The 18,873-nt window shown below is 37.9% G+C and overlaps 1 long non-coding RNA gene across 1 annotated transcript; it reads right to left on the bottom strand.

Moving 5' to 3' along the window:
- Nucleotides 1–12,949: 12,949 nt before the first annotated feature.
- Nucleotides 12,950–18,041, bottom strand: LOC148875390 (uncharacterized). Its single transcript, XR_016094981.1, has 3 exons — nucleotides 17,860–18,041; nucleotides 17,673–17,772; nucleotides 12,950–13,120 (listed from the first exon to the last, which is right to left on the bottom strand). It is a non-coding gene; the product is annotated as an uncharacterized LOC148875390 (long non-coding RNA).
- Between the last annotated feature and the right edge of the window lie 832 nt (nucleotides 18,042–18,873).

The raw sequence follows: 18,873 nt of genomic DNA, 5'->3' as shown, positions 1-18,873 counted from the left end.
CTACGCCGTGTTTGTTATTAATGTCGTTGCTCCAGAAAACAGTGATACATCAGTGTCATGTTGGAAAAATCAGTGCTTCAGAAAATGAAAAATTTGTCATAAACTATGCTTTAGAAATTAATAAGGCATGATTTGAGGAAATGCTAAATTTGACGATTTTTCAATTTGGAGCTCATTGCTATCAATGAAAACAGATAAGGCAGTAACGTGAACTTCTTATAATGTGTATATCAGTACTGAAAACAAATATAGAGTACTAGTATCAAATATAAGGTATTATTATTGCCCAAGAAAACATCCTACCTGACAAAAACGTTTCCAAACAAAAGAAAATACCCAGTATTTTAAGAAAATGATACTTCCACCCCCCACACATACAGTACGGATGATGCCAAACACATACTAGACAAAGTCTATGCATCAAAGTCCTCACTTGGCACAATGCAGCTTCATTATGAATTATGCATTCTGAAAAAGGCGTATGGCTGAATACCTTGGAAAGATCAAAGGTATTGTAGGCAATCTTGCAGCAGCTGGTCAACCATTGTCGGAGGCAGATTATATTGGAATAGGGCCTAATTATGAGTCTTTGTAGGTAACTTGTATTACTACACGTCTGGACAAAGTCTCAGTTGAAGATGTACAAGGTATGCTTATGAATCATGAAATCCGACTTGCATATTCAGAAACACCTGTAGATGCAGGTTTCGTATCTGCTAACATGGCAACCCGAGGATGTGAATCTAATTATGGCAATAAACCAAATCAAAGTAAGCAGCAACAATTCTTTAGACCTATAAGAATCATAAGAATCCCTCTGCCCCAAATTTGTAGAAAGATAGCCCACTCAGCATTCAAATGCCGTTTTCGTTTTGACAAGAATTTTGAGCAACCCACTCATCAACAACGAATGGCTTTATCATGTTGCATCCACGACTAGTTCTCCGGCCGGACAATAGTTGGTGTCCAGATTCTGGAGCAACGGAGAAGGCTTGGCTATTTCTAATATTGATTCATCATATAGTAAGCCTCTCCACTTAGCATGTTCCTCACATCAAGAAGAATCTACTTTCAGTGAGTCAATTCACTGCTGATAACAATTGCTATTTTGAATTTTACCCCTCTCATTTCTTTGTTAAGTACCAATCAACGTACGGGGAATGACCGAGGACTTTTCGTAGGTGTTGGCGAACGTACCTCAATAGATGCATGGCCACCCAAGTTCCAAATTAGTTCAGCATATTATTTCTTCCTTCAGGCTTCCAGTTAGCTCAAATAAGCACTTCTTCTTCTTTTGTTCCCACTGTCAAATGGGCAAAGGACATCCACTGCCATTCTGTCCTAATGTGAATAACCCATAAACAGGTTTAGCTGCAAATGTTTTCTCTTCATAAATTGGAATTTCGATCCCTACCCTGTGTGTTCTTGGGGTATAGCTCTCGACACAAAAGTTACAAGTGTCTACATATCCCTTCCAATAGAGTCTATATTTGAACACACGTTTTCAATGAAGCAAAGTTTCCATTCTCTACCAGGCCTACGGCAACCACATCTCAACCCAAATTAGTCTCAGATTGGGCCCTTGGACCACCCCCCTGTTATTTCTCCATGCACTATTACAAATGCCACATGTTCAGCCCAACCCATATCTACGCTGAATTCATCACATCTGCCTTCCTTGGATGTCTCAGAGAACACTGCCCCTGTACAGGGCCCGCCCATCTCCACTCAACTAGCCTGTGAACTTGAGTCAGTCCCAACATGTCAGGCCCAACCCATTTCTTCATATGAACTCCCAACACACTTCTATTGATGTTGGGCCCACACCTTTGATCACTAATCGTCACCACATGGTGACCCGCTCGCTCTAAGACTGGGTCGTTAAAAGCCCAAGGTGTTCACTGTCACTAAGCATCCGCTTGATGGGCCTCCTCTATACCCACTACTGTTACTGAAGCATTGAAGTGCACAGAGTGGCGTTGTGCCATGGGAGATGAATTTAATGCACCGATTAGAACCAACACCTGGGATTTGGTTCCTCACGGCTCTCTTGATAACTACAAGGCCCGTCTTGTGGCCAAAGGTTATCATCAACGGGAAGGTTTGGATTACAATGAAACCATTAGTGCTGTAATCAAACCAGCAACCATCCGGACTTGTTCTCAGTATAGCTTTCTCCCAAAATTGACACATCCATCAGCTTGATATACACAATGCCTTCTTTCTACACGGGGGAACTACGAACTATTCATGTACCACCCACCCGGCTTTGTTGATCTTGTCTTTCCTTCTCATGTATGCAGACTCAAGAAAACCCTTTATGGGCTTAAACAAGCCCCGAGAGCATGATTTCAGCAGTTGACAACATTTAGGCTTGGGCTTTCAACCTTCCAAGGTTTACACATCCCTACTGACTTGTATTAAGCCTCATGAATCACTCCTATGTTGATGACATTCTCATTACGGACTCCAACCCCTCTGTCATCACCGCTCTCATCACTTCACTAGGCCATGAATTTGCTATTAAGGATTTAAGCTCCCTCCACTTCTTCTTGGGAATTCAAGCTATTTCAACTCCATTAGGACTTCTGTTGTCCCAACAACAATACATTGTGGACCTGCTCAAGAAAGATGGCATGGATGGAGCCAAACCATGCTCCACACCTATGAAGGCTGGTGCTTCTCTCTCTCACTCATGGCCAGCCATTGGAGGATGCTACCCAACATCATAGCATAGTAGGAACTCTCCAATATTTTACCATTATGCGTCCTGACATTGTTTATTCAGTCAACAAAGTGTGTCAATTTATGCGTCCTCCTTCTGATGGTCATTGAAGCTTACATCCTCCCATGGCCTTCATTTCGCCCTTCCACTGACACCACCCTTCAAACTTTCTGACTCCGATTGGACTAGTTGCCCTAAAGATAGGCGTTCCCGTGGTAGATATTGTATTTACTACGACCCAAACATCATTTCTTGGTCCTCTAAGAAACATTCTACAGTATCTCGCTTCAGCACCGAAGCAGAATACCGGAGTCTTGCTCTTGCTACATCTAAACTTACATGGATCCAATCTCTTCTCCTTGAACTTGGTATCTCAAGTTCCAAAAAACCAGTTCTATGGTGTGATAATTTGGGTGTTACTTACCACTCTGCTAATCCCTTATATCATGCTAGAACCAAACATATTGAAATAAATTACCACTTTGTTCAATAAAAAGTGGCCCATCAACTCCCAGATGTGTGCTTTATTTCTATTAAATGACCAAATTGCAGACATATTGGAATCCGGATCTCCTACACATTGATCTTGTAGATCTTCTTGTACATCAACTGAGAGGGTGCCATATTAGCACCACAATATGGGCAAAACTTGCGTGCCAAAGTAACGATAATGGACGTTTCAAAACGTCCTTTCATCCTATTTTTAATATATTAAAATTTACATTAAATTTTAAATCAAATAAAAATAAAAGATAAAGGTTCAAAGGCTTTCTTCTTGAGAATATTTAACGCCATTAGCGGGGAAAGACCAACTAAATCACACTGAAAATATTACTGTAAGGCTTTGACTTTCAACTGAGGATTACTTTTTGTTTTTATTTTGCTCCCTTTATTCTTGTTTAGAATGTAAAAATTATGAAGGGGAGTAATTTAGGTTTTGTATTATATCTGAATCAACTCAAAAAATTGGGAGTTTCAGCAAGTATAAATCAATTATTGTTGAACACTTTTCCATTGTCGATTATTGTTCAAGGTTTGAAAATTGTTTATGATGTCAAAAGTTAAATCTAGAAAGAAAAATGGTGGGGAGCTTCGTAATGGGAACTTGAGGTGCGGAGCAGGGCCCTTTATCTCTACAAAAATTCTTCAAAGGGTATAATTTTGAACACCATTGGTAGACCCAAATCTACTGGAAAAACCCACATCCCTGACGTAAAGCCAAAACCTAGTTTACTCAAGGAAGACTTCTTACAAGAAGAAGGATTCGTTGCAGAATGACAAGAAGTCTCCATGGAATTGGTAGCCCTTGAAAGCTTTATCACACATTCGGAATTGTATATTCAATTTCTCTCTGTAAGTGCATTCAATCGAAGGGTTGCTACTAAATTTCAATAACATCAGTGAATGCATTCAATAGAAGACAAGGGAGGTTGGGTTGTAGACACACATGCATGGCTAGGGTTTTCGAAGGGGACATTGATTTTGAAGATACATCGACATACAAGGCTCTGTCTATGGTAGACATAACGGGCCTCACCATTCGAACAAGTATTAAGCACAACATTTTTTACTTCATGCTTCCATAGGTGGTAAGTAGTACTCATGCATGCAGCTTTTCATTGGTTCGTTTAAGATATGTTCAATGCAGTTCCTTGCAGAAAACCTTAAATGAAAGAAGCTTATTGATGTATATTTCGTCTCAAGCATTGCGTTCTAGATCAATGATTTGCGATGTTCAGGCATGCTGTTTTATATTGGTTTTTCTCATACCCATTCGTTGAGAAAAGCTTTCAGCAAAAGAGGAAGAGAAAATTTAAATGTAAATTTTAGGGTAAAATACGAAAACTTCCCTTGAAATTTCTGATAATCATAAAGACCTCCCCTATAGTTTTACTTTAGCAAAAACCTCCCCTCTATTTGTGAAAAAATCAATAAATACCTCCCTTCTATCAATAACCAAGACAGAAAACGTTAAAAATATGGTATTTTTTCAAAATACCTATTTTACCCTTTTACAATTAATGTGCATCTATTTTTACTAAAATAGCCCTATGTCAATAACACTATAATCCCTTGAACATTGTTCATCTTCTTCCTCACGACGCACAACATTAGAGGAACCATAAGTCTATCCTTGGCCGACCCCATCCCCAGATTGAACAGATTCACATTGTGAGGCTTGCACTCCTATACTTCAACATTTAGATCATTATCAACCCCTTCAACATCATATTCATTGTTGTTGCTAATGGTGAAAGATCCACTCCCCGCTGTTGATGACATAGGAGGGCAGCTCTTAGGGTGGAGCTTCTTGGAAAACGCCTCTTCCTGGTTAATGACGGCAAGCCAAGTCGCAATCTCCTTAGCTGTCATATTGTCCTATAGGCCAAGGCATGAAGATCATCGAAGGCTCCGCTCACAGGCTTCCCCTTCTCTGGAATGATGCCATAAACGAAGCCTTGAGCTTTATAGAATCTATTATCTCTCACATATCGCAAGAAATCCAAAGTGCCTCATCAAATTGACCCATGAGCCTATCTCCCACCATGGTCTCCACCAACAGCCGACCAACATCCATCTCCCCCTGTCATTGAATTCCAGGTTGGGGTTCCATCCTCATACTCGTTCCACGTCAGCCTCTTCAACCCACTTCCGTCCAATCTCGCCACGTATAGATCATTGTATGGCTGAAATTGATTCAACATGGATACTGGCTCTGCCAATACGTCGCCCAAACTGGTGAGAACTTGCGAGGCAATCTTCATTGATGCCAACGAATTTGAAGGAGAGAAGAGAGAGAGAGAGAGAGAGAGAGAGAGAGAGAGAGAGAGAGAGAGTCACATGATTCAGCATTCACATTGCCGAGTAGAAAGAAAGAATTAATTTGCACTACAAATAGACCTAATTGTCTTGTTCTGAGACAATGAGAAGGGATAGGAAAAAGGAAATGGAATATCAAATGGTCGACTCTGCAATTTCATGTGTTGTAACTAAGCTGGGCGATTTACTCATTCAAGAAGCAATTTTGTTGTCTGAAGTGAAAAACCAAGTCGAAGGGCTTCAAACTGAACCGAGGAGGATGCAATGCTTCTTAAAAGATGCAAATGCAAATCAAGAACAAGACCAATAGGTCCATAACTGGATTTTAGAAATTCGAAAGACTGCTCTCAAGGTGGAGACAACTGTCCTCGACTATATCCAAGCAGTAAAAGTAACACAACATAAGAACTTTGTGAAAATGTGTCTTTGCATCGTCAAGGAAGGTGTAGATATCCACAACTTTGGAAAGAAAGTTGAAAAAATCCAATGGAAGATGGTTAACATCTCTGGTAGTCAAGAAAATTATGGAATTAGAAATATTGGTGAAAGAATATTAGAACAAACAGGAGGCTCTTCAGTTAAGATGCAACAACAGTTGAGATGGAGCTATTCACATGTTGTCGACGAAGATGTTATTGAACGAGATTAATCCTCTCCTTGTCTACCTCTGTTGGTCCCTCCGTCCCTGCCACATAGACTTGTCGGAGTTCCATTCTATCCATATGGATAAGGTATATGCTGAAGGCCTCCACGTTGCTAGTATTGTGTCAGTTGAACGAGAAGGCTATTAGTTTCTCGTCCATCGACTAGTTGGACAGATCTCCCAGACTTGAACACTACGAACTTGTCGTCATGTGAACACGACGGAAATGCATTGTTACAGGTTCGAGATGCAGAATGATTGAGTCGTGGTTGAACGCAATCAGGTCACCATCGGGAGAGCACGAAGAGAATGATCTATTATGCTAGAGCATTCTCAGCTCCATCACCGGAGAAGTTATAGGTTCGACCATCGGGAGAACATGAAGAGAATGGTTTGTTATGCTGGAGCATTCTCAGCTCGTCACCGGAGAAGTTATAGGTTCAAGATGTAGAACGATCGAGTCCCTTGAAGTCGAATCACCTCGGAATCGGTGGTATCCAAGAAAACCTGATTTCAGAGAGAAAAAAGGATTGTAGTGGTGAAATTTTGGGTTTATAGTCTCCATTACCCTACAAAACAACTCTAGCTCTAGATCAAAGATCTCGATGTGCCTAAAGTTATTCTCTCGCCGCTGAGTCGCAACAACGATTCATTTGTCGTCATGTGATGCCGTTGGAGTAACTGCATGGAGTCCCGGTGGGGTAACCCAACAAGGAGCATCACATACACCGGAAAGCTGGAATATTTCTGGAAGATTATCCACCATCCTAAATTTGTAAAAGGGTATATGAGAAATAACGAAATTTGTAAAAGGGAAAAATAGGTATTTTGAAAAAAATATCATCTCTTTAACGTTTTCTGTCTTGATTATTGACAGAAGGGAGGTATTTATTAAATTTTTCAAAAATAGAGGGAAAGTTTTTACTAAAATGAAAGTATAGGGGAGGTTTTTGTATTTTACCCTAAATTTTAATAAGAAAAAAAATAAAATGAAAAAATATACAGGGATCAATGTGCAGGAGATCCGGACTCCACATCTGGACCAAAGGTCTCAACTTGAGGGGGGCTGATAAGGATACTGGCCACGTGGCCAACTCTTGCATGCACTCCGATAACACTGGTTCCAGATAACACCCATCTCTCTGATGATCTTATATTTTTAGTTGTTGACTTGTTGTCATATAGATAGATGTAACTAATACAAGCGTAGAGCACCAGAACTCTCGTACCATGGAAAGCACTCACTCTGGGTGTGAGTCGTTATATTTCCTCAAACCCTTTAGCACCAACCTCCCCTGCTTTCCTAAAATTTTTACCTCGTCAAATACATTTCTTCTTGTTACTTACACCCCCTCTTTTCTATTTGAAACTCCATCGATAAAGCTAATAATACCTTATTACATGCGACTTTTAATATACTTTATAAACTCCAAACTACACTTCACACATATTTTAGCAATCGAGATTTTATTTACGTTTGATATTCAAAGCCCATTCATGGCATCTTTATCTCATTCATTCTTCTTCAACTACGAAATGCAAGTTAAATTTGGTATTGTTGATAGTTCTCAGTCTTCTCTGTGTACTTCCAACTTTGTCATTTCTCGAACCAACCACACTTTTTTTGTATTGTTAAAGACAAATTTACTTCTTCTAACTAACAAATGAATTAGCACATGAATGTAGTTCTACATTTTCCTCTTATTACATGGTAAATTTGAAATTCCCATATCCACTTATCTGGTGTCGCTTTTGTATTTGGCTGTAAAACCACAACTTGAAAGATAGCCGGCGGTGGCCGTGGTAGTGGCAGTGAAGCTAGCAAACGATGGAGTGTGTAGGTTTTAAGATTCTATTAGAACTTGGGAGAGTGTGCCAACAAGAAATAATCACCTGCTTCCAACAAGAAACCTGATTCTGTTGGCTTATGAGTCAACTACTGCTAGATTTAGGGCCCATTTGGTTCACAGGGTAGGGGTATGGAATGGGAATCATAATGGGCCATTCTGATTCCAACTGTTTGATTGGGCGGAGTAGGAATCACATTCTCATTCATGGTGGAATGGTATTCCCCCATCCGAGGGAATGGTCATTCCCTCCCCTTTAGACCGCCACCTTAAATCTAAGGCGGAGGTCTATTGTCCACCGCCTAAGTGGGTGCCACATTTGCTCAAGACAGCCGCCTTAGATGACCAAGACTGCCGGCTTTGGTTGCCGGTTCAAAGTGGTTCAAACACCCCTAAGGCGGTGGTATATGATAACCGCGAGCTTAGCATTGTCAAAAGCGGCAGTTTGGACCGCCGGCTAAGATGTTTTTGACCACCACCTTCCGTTCCGCCAAACATTTTAAACGCTGGTCTGGACTGTCGTTTTAGATGTTTCTGACTGCCGCCCTAGATTCCGCAAGCATTTTAGATGGCGGACCAGACCGCCGCTTCAGTTTACGTTTATAGCTATACAGGCGATCATTAAGACCGCTGACTTAGATTTTTTTTAATATTCCTATACCTGTTTTTGTTTGTGCCTTTTTCACCTGAAGTTTTATTGATTTATCAGTTTAATACATGCTTAATGCAAATCCCCAAAACTTAAATTTATATGAAATGGCATTTTAAAACAATATCCATTAATTAAAAGATTAATTATTATTATTATTATTATTATATCCAAAATAAATGGTTCAAATAAAAAAAAATTAAAAGTCAAATTCTCAAATAATGTAGTGTATCTAACTTCCAATGCAAATCGGATTATAACACTAAACTTTAGTACTTAGCACTGAAAATAAGCTGCATAATGAATACAACAAAAAGGAATCTTAAAACTAATAAAAGTTGACATATGATTAAGCAAAGGTTTAGTGGTCAATTCATCTCAATATGATCCACGAACTTTCCACTTGGCATATTTGGGGCATAAACAGATCATAGATGTACATATCAAAACAACACACTATTGGCAAGTCCATAATAATATTGGCCTTTGCTTATTATTCCTACCTCAATTTCTGTTTCTCAAAACTGTTATTCATGGTCCATTCATTTCTAAACCACTAAAATTAATACTTTCACTCTTTGTTGTAATTCTACTTCAGAGATTGGGTTGGAGAATCAACACAAAGGAAGAGTAGACATGCCTAACAAACTAACCACATTAAATGCAAATGCATCAAAATAGGATGTAGTATTATGTTAATCACAGAAGAAAACCAGTTAACCCTAATATTGGAATCATATTGTACATGGAAACTAGTTAATAAAATGCTTGCATCTTCACAGTTGTAGTTGTAAAGCAAAGAGCAGTATGCAATATACTAGGGCAGTCTAAATTAGGCTCTATCTTATGGAATTTATATAGAAAACAAAAAATGAAAAAATAGCAAAAATGAAAATCATAAAGTGGCAATAGTAAATACTATAAGATTGGATACATATAGGTAACAATCTCAGAACACAACCTCCGCCCCCAGCCCTTGTAAGCTTCAAAGTTAATTTGTACTTCAAAGTTCTTTGGAGCACGGTTTCTATAGAAGCATGGCTGACCCCATGCACTGGAGAAGTCCTTGATTCATTTCCATGATAAACTCTTCTAGTTTTAGATTACCCAATTTGAATGTAATCATGTTTCCTGTTATTAGTCAGCTCTAGAAGCACCACCTTTATCCGAATAGAACATCCATCTGAGTTTAACTTGATTGCATCTTGGAGAGAGGGACCCACCACATTGATTGCTTCCAAGTACAGCAACTTGCTATTACTTTGCCAATTCCATTTATTGTAAGACCTCCTATGGACGCATTGGATTTAAGGATTCAACCATGATAGAGATCCTGTTAATACTTTAGACACTCAACTTGATACACTTTGGGGATTTGACCAATTTGAGGTGAAGGAAGATCAGCAAGTGGTTATTGATTAGATCATCAATGTGATTATTAATTGGATTGCAAAGGGAATTGTGGGCACATAGCTCCTATATCATCTCATCATAGAGGCCAGGGGGTCGTTTGATAACAACCACAATGGGTGAATTGAATTATTATTTGTTCTGTGTTTTAGTGGATAAATAGTCATATAAGATATAGAAATGAACTCAACATGCTATCAGCTCTTCCATTTTTTTTTTTTGATAAATGGTGATTTTATTAAAAGAGGGAATCAAAGAAGCCATTCATTTCAGCCATGTCAGATGTTATCAAATGGCTCCTAGGTTGGGAGTAAGTTTTACAGGGTATCTCTCTCCCTTGAAATGGTTTCCACAGGATTTTTCTGCTACAACAACATGAATGTATTTCTTCAGTGTAGAAGGAATGCATGTAACAAGGGATTGGAGGTGGCTGAGGCCAGCTTAAACTTCTTAGGGTGTTTGACATACTTGTAACATTCTAAATCAATACCAATTTGACTATTTTCATCTATCTTGTTGTTGCTTTTGTCCAATACTATGTGTCTATTCTGTCACATCCAGTCCTACCATTTGACTCAAATAAAAATGCAAAAAAAGAAATTAATTTTTTTTTTCAAATTGCTTCAAAATATATTCAAATCAATAAAAATTATACATTATAATAGATGTTGACACATGTATTTGTGGTACACTTCACCAAGTCCTTCCATTCTTGTCATCATAGTAATCAATCATTAGTTAGTTTTTTTTTCTTGAAAAGTAAGGTAATTTTATTAATTTAGCAATAAACGTACAATAGGGTGCCTCCAAGGCTGCGTTTGGAAACGATGCAAATGGAGTATAAATCCCGGTTCAGGGTAAATTTGTATTCTAGTTCACTTTTGCCTATATTTGGCAACATTAAATTTATGCATTGACAAATGATAGAAAACACATTTTTCAATGCATATTTACATTGACAAAAAGATGTAAAAGTACATCAACAAAAAAGAAGTAAATTTGCCTTCAAGTGGGCTTTTGATAAAAAAAAAAAAGTCATATGCTTTATTGGAATTCGTATTTGTATCCATTACAGCTAAAAGTCTATTTGGTAAGAAGGTAAATTTGTCGTGCAAAACTAACCCAACTTTGTAATTTATATGGACCATTTTACACTATACATATTTGCATTCACACTTATTTACATCATTTCCAAACACAGCCCAAGGAACATCACTTGGAAAAGGATCAGCTAGATCAAAACAACATTACAATTTCCAGAAATTCCTAGAATTCAGCCTAGCCCCTAGCTGAGAGACCTGAATTCCCTTTACAGTCGAGACCTAAGAGATCGTTCCAAAGGAAATGGCAATCAGCTCTTCTGGAATGCACACCAATAGACTGCTAGCAAGCTTTGGCAGGCCTTGTAACTCCCAGCACCCCAACAACCCCTTCACTGAGCCAGTTTGGTAATTAATTTAAAAATAAATACATTTTCCACAACTTCCTTGAGTATCTAATTGGAATTTCTCTGAAATTTGTTTGACCACATATTATTTCCTTCAACTTTCTGTTGTTCACTTATTCTAAAACTTACAATCTGAAACTTCTGTTTTTGGATAATAACTTGTTTCAGGTACCAGTGCAGTGGTGTACAATATGAAATTCAATGATGTACACAATGAAAGACTTGAATTCCATAATGCAGTCAAATTCATTTACAGGGAAAATAACACATACTTGTAAAGCAAAGACATGTATCTCATCATGCAGATAAAGAGAACAGAACATCTGGTAATAAGTTCAAGCCTTCAAATACTCCCATTAGTACATAATGTCTTCATTTCTAAATCAATTATAGGGATTCATGAACAAATTAAGTTATGGCCGTAAAGAGGCATAATTATAAGTGAAATCCTTATAGTTTGAAAAGGAAAGCTATGCAAATTCTATGGCACAATAAAAAAGAGTCGTCAATAAGAAGGAAGAAAAAATAGTTCTTACCTTGGAAACGCACAAGGAAGCAAGAATGACGAGGAGATAGATCATCGATGAGATCTTTGAATGACGTCTTCTCTGGTTAAGGGGGTTTGAGGGGGGCAGGGAGGGTGTATTGGCATCGACAAAGAAGGAAAGAGAGAAGAAGAAAAAGCATGAACTGGGCTTCTAATAAGAAAAACCAACAGAACTCCTAATAAATCATTGGCTGCCCTTGTTAAAAAAATCTACAACGAGAACCTGTGACTGTGAGAGAACTCGAAGGATGTTCTAACTTGATTCTAATGGAGATGAAAAAGAATTGACAACTGGAGTCGAGTCTGGAAGGATGAACCAACGAGCACTACAAGAAAAATGGTCTACGCCGGCTACCGTCATAGATCTAAGGCGGCGGTCATCCGCCCGCCCTCTAAACCACTGTCGCCTTAGACTAAGACCGCCGCCTTTGTTACTTGGTCCAAGGCGGTTCAAAATCTCCTAACGTGGCGGTTGTCAGTACCACCAACTTAGCCTTATTTAAGGCAGCAGTCTAGGTTCTATATGACCATCGGCTTAGGTCCTATATGATTGCCACTTTTGGTCTTAGTAATGGGTTAGGCCGGTGGACTTAGATGGTTAAACCGCCGGCTTTAGTCTTGTCAATGGCTAAGATGGCAAACAACAAATGCCGCCTTAGGTCCCATTTAATCACTAAACCGGCGGATATGACTGCCGGCATAAACCTATTTTTTCAAATATATATATATATATATAACATGCATAATTTTAGCATTTTTAGCACCTGAATATTTTTATTGATTTAACATTTTAATACATGCTTAATACAAATCATGTAACAATTGATACATGAAACTTAGACAACTTAACATAAAAAATGCAGTTTAAAATGAAATTTATTAATTTAAAGATTAGTTATTAAAATATCAAAAAAAATGTTTAAATACAATATCCAATTGACATGTAAATAGTATAAAAACTTAAAAAAATTCAAATTCTCTAATAATATAGCACATCTTCCAAAGCAAATCCACTTAACATATTGGTTGGACCTACAAATCAAAACAAAAAAGAAAATATTAGAATTATATTCAAATATTTTAAATATAAAGATATAAGTGTTAAATAAAATTTGCATGGGCTGAATCGCAAGCAATTGTGCAATCATAAGTTATCACTCATTAAATTAACAAGGCAATGGCTTCCTACATTTTTTTTCAAACTTGAAGAATCTAACCAATTTAAAGTTTAAAAGGTCATAAAGCTATGGCTTTGGATAATGGGTAGGGCTATCAATTGCACCGGAAATGGTTATTATAAAATCCAAACAGGAAAAGGATTATTAAAAAAATTTCTGACCACCCTAGCTATCTGATGTACTCCACTTCAATGACAAGGTTGGCAGGCCCCAATAATATGGTTATGATAAGATCTACTATAAACTAATGAAAGTTTTAGTAAACAGATCTGCAAGCTTGATATTCTGTTTCAATACTTGATTTAGCACGCACATCTGACTGTGACTGAGACCTTAGTATTTACTGCACTACTAAAGCTTCCTGACACCCTGACTCAGGCTGAAAAGGTCCAGCATGCCGAGCATGTGATCCTGAGCTGGGGCTTGGCCGGTGCAGGAATAGCATGATAGGAGGTCCACTCTTTAGAGGGGGATATCAGGAGGTGAGAAGAAGAGGGTCAGCATAGGCCAAGAAATGCTTATCAACCCAAGTGTTCTGTTGCTGGATGAACCCACTTCGGAATTGGACTCCACCACAGATCAAAGTATCCTGACCACCCTTAAGAAGCTCGCCGCAGGGGTCGCACCATTGTTACCACCATTCACCAGCCTTCGAGCCGACTCTACCACATGCTTGACAAGGTGGTGTTGCTCTCTGAGGGATACCCCATCTACCATGGCCCAGCATCAGCTCCCTTGGATTACTTCTCTATTGGCTTCTCTACGTCAGTTACTGTCAACACGGCTGATCATTTACTTGATCTCGCCAATGGTAGGTAATCCCTCTGCTATTTTGATTTCTGGTTTTGGCCATTATTAGCAACTTAGTGACCTTTTTGGATATGTTTTAATAATAAGTGGCCACATGAGTGCAATGGTAAACAGCTAAATTTGAACCAATGCTAAACAGCTAAATTTGACAAGCATGAGAATGTAGGTTTTCTTGAAAAAATATAAGTCGATTCACAAACCAGATGATGATTATAGGAAGTATTTTTAGAGTCCAGATTAGCTGCACTTGATGGCTGCATTAGGGACTGTTTAACCAATAATAATGCCTCGTGTCAGCCATCAAGAGTATAAGCCCCACAATCATTCCAATCTCTCACTTTGCGTGCAAGGCTGATGTATGATGTTATCCTTCTTTAAACAGCCCGTAACACAGCCATCAAATGCAGCTAATTCTGATTCACATTTTTAAACCTCCTCCTCCCCCTCCCAACAAGAAAGAAAAAAAGAAAATCAATACAATATGGAATGCCATTGAGTCAACTTTACTCAATAATTATAAGCGAATTCATAAATCAAATAATAAAGATGAATGTGATGATGATGATGATAATGATGATGTTGATGACAATAATAATAATGATGATGATAATGACAATGACCAACCAGTGTTTTTAAGGCCCATCTAGATGCCATTAAATCGACTTTATTCGAATATTCTAACTTCACTCAATCAAATGATGATGGTGATGATGATAATGACAATGATGACGATGATAATAATAACGATAGATGTGGGAGCATAAGATGTATTTTACAACTCATATCTTATATGGGAGCCAATACCATATTGAAGTTCAACAATCTGAAAGTTAAGAGGGAAAGCAACCATTTCCTTTTTTTCCTTTTTCTCTCAAGTGTACCTACGCAACAGAACTTAGACGTAATGTTTTTGTCTCATGAAAATGAAAAATATTGTCAGTTTTCATAACCCTCATACCATATCTGGACCCTGACCCGATAAGAACCAGACCCGTACCCATCCCACCAAAACTACCCCTATTATGTCACCAGCCATACTGTCATCTGTAAGATTTCCTGGCCTGTCTCTACATGACTGGTCTGGCAAACCCCTGCTCAGACAGGTTCTACACCATTCCTGGCTGACCAGTTCTAAATTTGCTACAAAGTTTTCTGGCTCAATCTCTTGGTGAAAGGTGCAACCCAGTCAGCAGTACTGATACTCAATGACATAGGATGCCATGTCCATGTTGCCAACTTGCCATGGAATGAAACAGTTGGATGAATAATGCCACAATCCACAACTTAGATGCTAGATCATCCTATCCTAATTTGTCAAGTTTCAGTCCACAGTCCCCTTCCCAAAACCAACAAAAATATCTGGATATATAAAAACTTTATATCATTCTTTCTTCAAGTCAAGAAAGAGTAGAACACCATGTGATTGTTTTCTGCCTTTATACCTGAAATTGTCCATTAATTTCCTAAGGAAGAAGTTAGACTTGATAATCTCAGTTGTACAAAACCAAATAGATTTAAACTTCTAATAGTTGGTAGTTTTTTTTTTCTGAACGATGAAGAGAATATGTGTTATAAATCAAACAGAAGGGTGGGGTTGAGAAGCCCACAACCCCAAATACAAAATGAAGTGCTTCTTTCAATATGCACAGATGATATACATTCACAATCCTTAGAAAAAAGCTCAAAAAGGAATATAATTGGCTCTATCCATCATTTGTTGTGGGTGAATGGACCCAGTGACTGTCATTTGATGTTCCTCCCAATGACCCACTGTCACTTGAGTGAAAGACCCAGTGTCACTTGTTCCTTTCGAAAAAATATCTTTTATTGCTCATTATTTATTTCACATTCAAAATAGAACCAAATTCAATGTAAAGTTAAAGTTGGAAGTTTTCACTTTCTTTTTCTTTTTTCTTTCTGGTTGGGGTAGGTTCCAAAAGGCAGTCTCTAAGTGATTTATATTTGGCAGCCTTGCTGCTACAACATCTGTTTTTTATTATCATTAGATTATTCATGTTCTTTGTTGTGGAGCTTATTATTATACCTACTTGGTGAATTATTACTGTACACACTAAATCTAAAAATGAGGTTCTGTTGGAAAGAGCCCAAATAAGGCCAAACTTAATGATGTTTCTGTAATTCAACATTGACCTAAATATTGGTTTGATAACCCATTAGTTATCCCATTTTTCTTGCCTATCATCATTGTAAGAGAAGTAAGAGAACCAATCTAATTATGAAGAAGATGATGTAAAAGTCTTCTAGATTCATTCTATTACAAGCTTTAAGCTATCTGGTTTTTACAATCTGTTGGTCTGAGCCAGACCCTAGTTTATGGGAACAGTATGTTATGTAGGCTTAGTCTTTACCTCCTTTACTTCCTACTTTTGTATTATAAATTGCTATTGGTGATTCATTTGAGTATGTTTATTCTGTATCCATGGTGTTTTATGCTTTTTCATTAGGTTTTTGGGCTCCACTTGGAACTGTTTAGCTCAATGGAAGTCAAAAAATGGTAGATGTCTTGTTTTTCTTTGTTTAGTTTTTTTTCCTCAAACTTGCACACTGTTTAATTAAAATTCAAGATTTGAATTTCAAAAACATCAAGACCAAATCAAGTCTATATGCTTGCATTATCATGGCATTAAAATTTCTTGATTTCTGATCTTTGTGCAATGAATTAGAATTTCAGTTTTGAACTTTAGTTAAAATACTTCCAAGAAAATCCTCTCTAAATTTTAAACAATCATTTGCTAACCATGAGATCTATTGAATCATGGTTGCGTCAGACTTGAGTGTCTATAAGTTGTAGTGACATAGGACATGCCTAGGATTTCAGAAACAATGTTTTAAAACTCAAAGGATCAGCTGACTCAGAAAGCTGCTGAATTTAGTAGAGTGGTAACCCATCCAAGTTAATTTACATCAATATATAATTAAGAAAATAAAAAATACAGGAAATATAGGAATTAGGGAAATATTTAAAAATAGAGTAATAAAGCTGCTTTACTAAAGCAAAAAATGACTTGAGTGGATTTCTGATCTATAAAAAACACAGTTCAGTTATCAAGTCAGATAATGACTTTCCTGAGCCTAAGTCAAAGGTTGACTCTACCAGATTCCAAAATGTTCTCTAGTTAACCCATTGGTTAAAACATGGATTGAAACCTAAAAAGATTTATTATTTTTCTCCATTTCAATTGCTTAGGGGATTCACCTTTTGAGATTAATGTTTTATGCCAAATTAACTCTAAACAATATAGAATGCTAAAAGGATTCTTTCAAAAATATGCTTCTAGTTTTTTCTTAAAATAAGAAAAACATAAAGTTATCCTTTATTCTTTGACATCTTTACCTTTTCCTAAATAGTTCTTATATATAGTAGTTGTGCAAAATTTGCTTGATTCTTTGTCTCAAGTTTTGATACAAGAATGAAAAGTGTCCAATATAATGCAATAGTTCTTATAATGCAGCTAATATTTGTATATGCAGCTAAAAATATAATGCAACTAATATTTGTATAATACAAGAATTAAAAGTGTCCAATATAAGTGTGCAAGAACCGGATAGATTCAAAATCAAAATTTTTAACTAACCAGTAAAGCGGAACCCTTCTCCTATCAAGCTTCTGAATCCGCCCTGTCGTTCCTTGTTCGTCTGTGCACCAGGAATGTAGAGCGGCAAATGGTTCTCGCCCTAAGAGGAAAAATGAGATGAATAGGGTTTTAGAATTTAATGGGAAATCTGAGAATGGTATAAACATTACATAGTCGACGAACTTGCCTTTGTCGAGTCCTCAAATCACTTCTGATCAGCTTCTCGGAATGACTTGGAATGCCTCGACTTCTCGACTCCTCTGTTCAATGGCAAGAGCTCTCAAAATGCTGATTTAATATAAGTTGAGATCGACTGAATCGCTCTCAATCACCGGCAATACTCAACTTTTTTTGGGTGGGAGACGAAGTGGAGAATTGGAGTTGTTCCTCTCTCAAAAACGAAGCAGAGAAGTGGTGCCCACTTACCACACACACATCAATGTTTTGGAGGGAAAGTTTGTTATTCAACCGGTCCAAGAATAATTCATGACTGGCCGGTTCAGTGCAAAACCGCCCGCCTATTTAATTGAACCACCGCCCTATTTTATATTGTTTGGTGGTTTGATCCAGTCATGGAGGGTATGCTAAAATCGCCAGCATATATGTGTCTATGCCGGCATTTTTTATAACCGCCGATTTAACACTACCGGCTTAGCCGGTTTTTCTTGCGGTGAGAGTCAGGTCCCATCCTTCCAAATGGCCAAATGGGACAAGAATAAGAGGGAGAATGAGTTGGGTTGTCGGGTTGGTTTTGAAAATCAGTAGCTTGGAATTCCTGTTGACGAGAGGTGGGCATAGCAATCTGGGACTGTTATTTGTGGTGCAGATATCATCCCAAACAAGGCTACCTGGACACCAGCCAGCTGGTATGGCATTGAACCAAGCCTTTTGCATGTCTCCCCATACCGGACTCTGAAGATGCAAAAATCCCTTCCCCAGTTACAGAAGATGATGTCAGAGCCTGAACATCCGTTACTCCACTTTGTGGCGACGGTCTTCCTTAGACCGTTTTTCTTATAGTAAATCAAACAAACAATTTATGGGAATAGATTATTCTCGTTTCAGTTACCAAGGATTTTAGTTCCTATTCGAGTTCTGATTCCAAATGCAATGCAAACCAAACAGACCCCCCTTATAGTGCCAATTTTAACCAAACTAACACTTATGCAAAAAGACAAATTGTTTGAGGGAGATTCAAAAT

The sequence above is a fragment of the Nelumbo lutea genome, chromosome 1 (assembly GCF_056320005.1).
Source record: "Nelumbo lutea isolate HS-2025 chromosome 1, American lotus-T2T, whole genome shotgun sequence".
Lineage (NCBI taxonomy): Eukaryota > Viridiplantae > Streptophyta > Magnoliopsida > Proteales > Nelumbonaceae > Nelumbo > Nelumbo lutea.
This window is presented reverse-complemented; position numbering and strand designations above follow the sequence as displayed.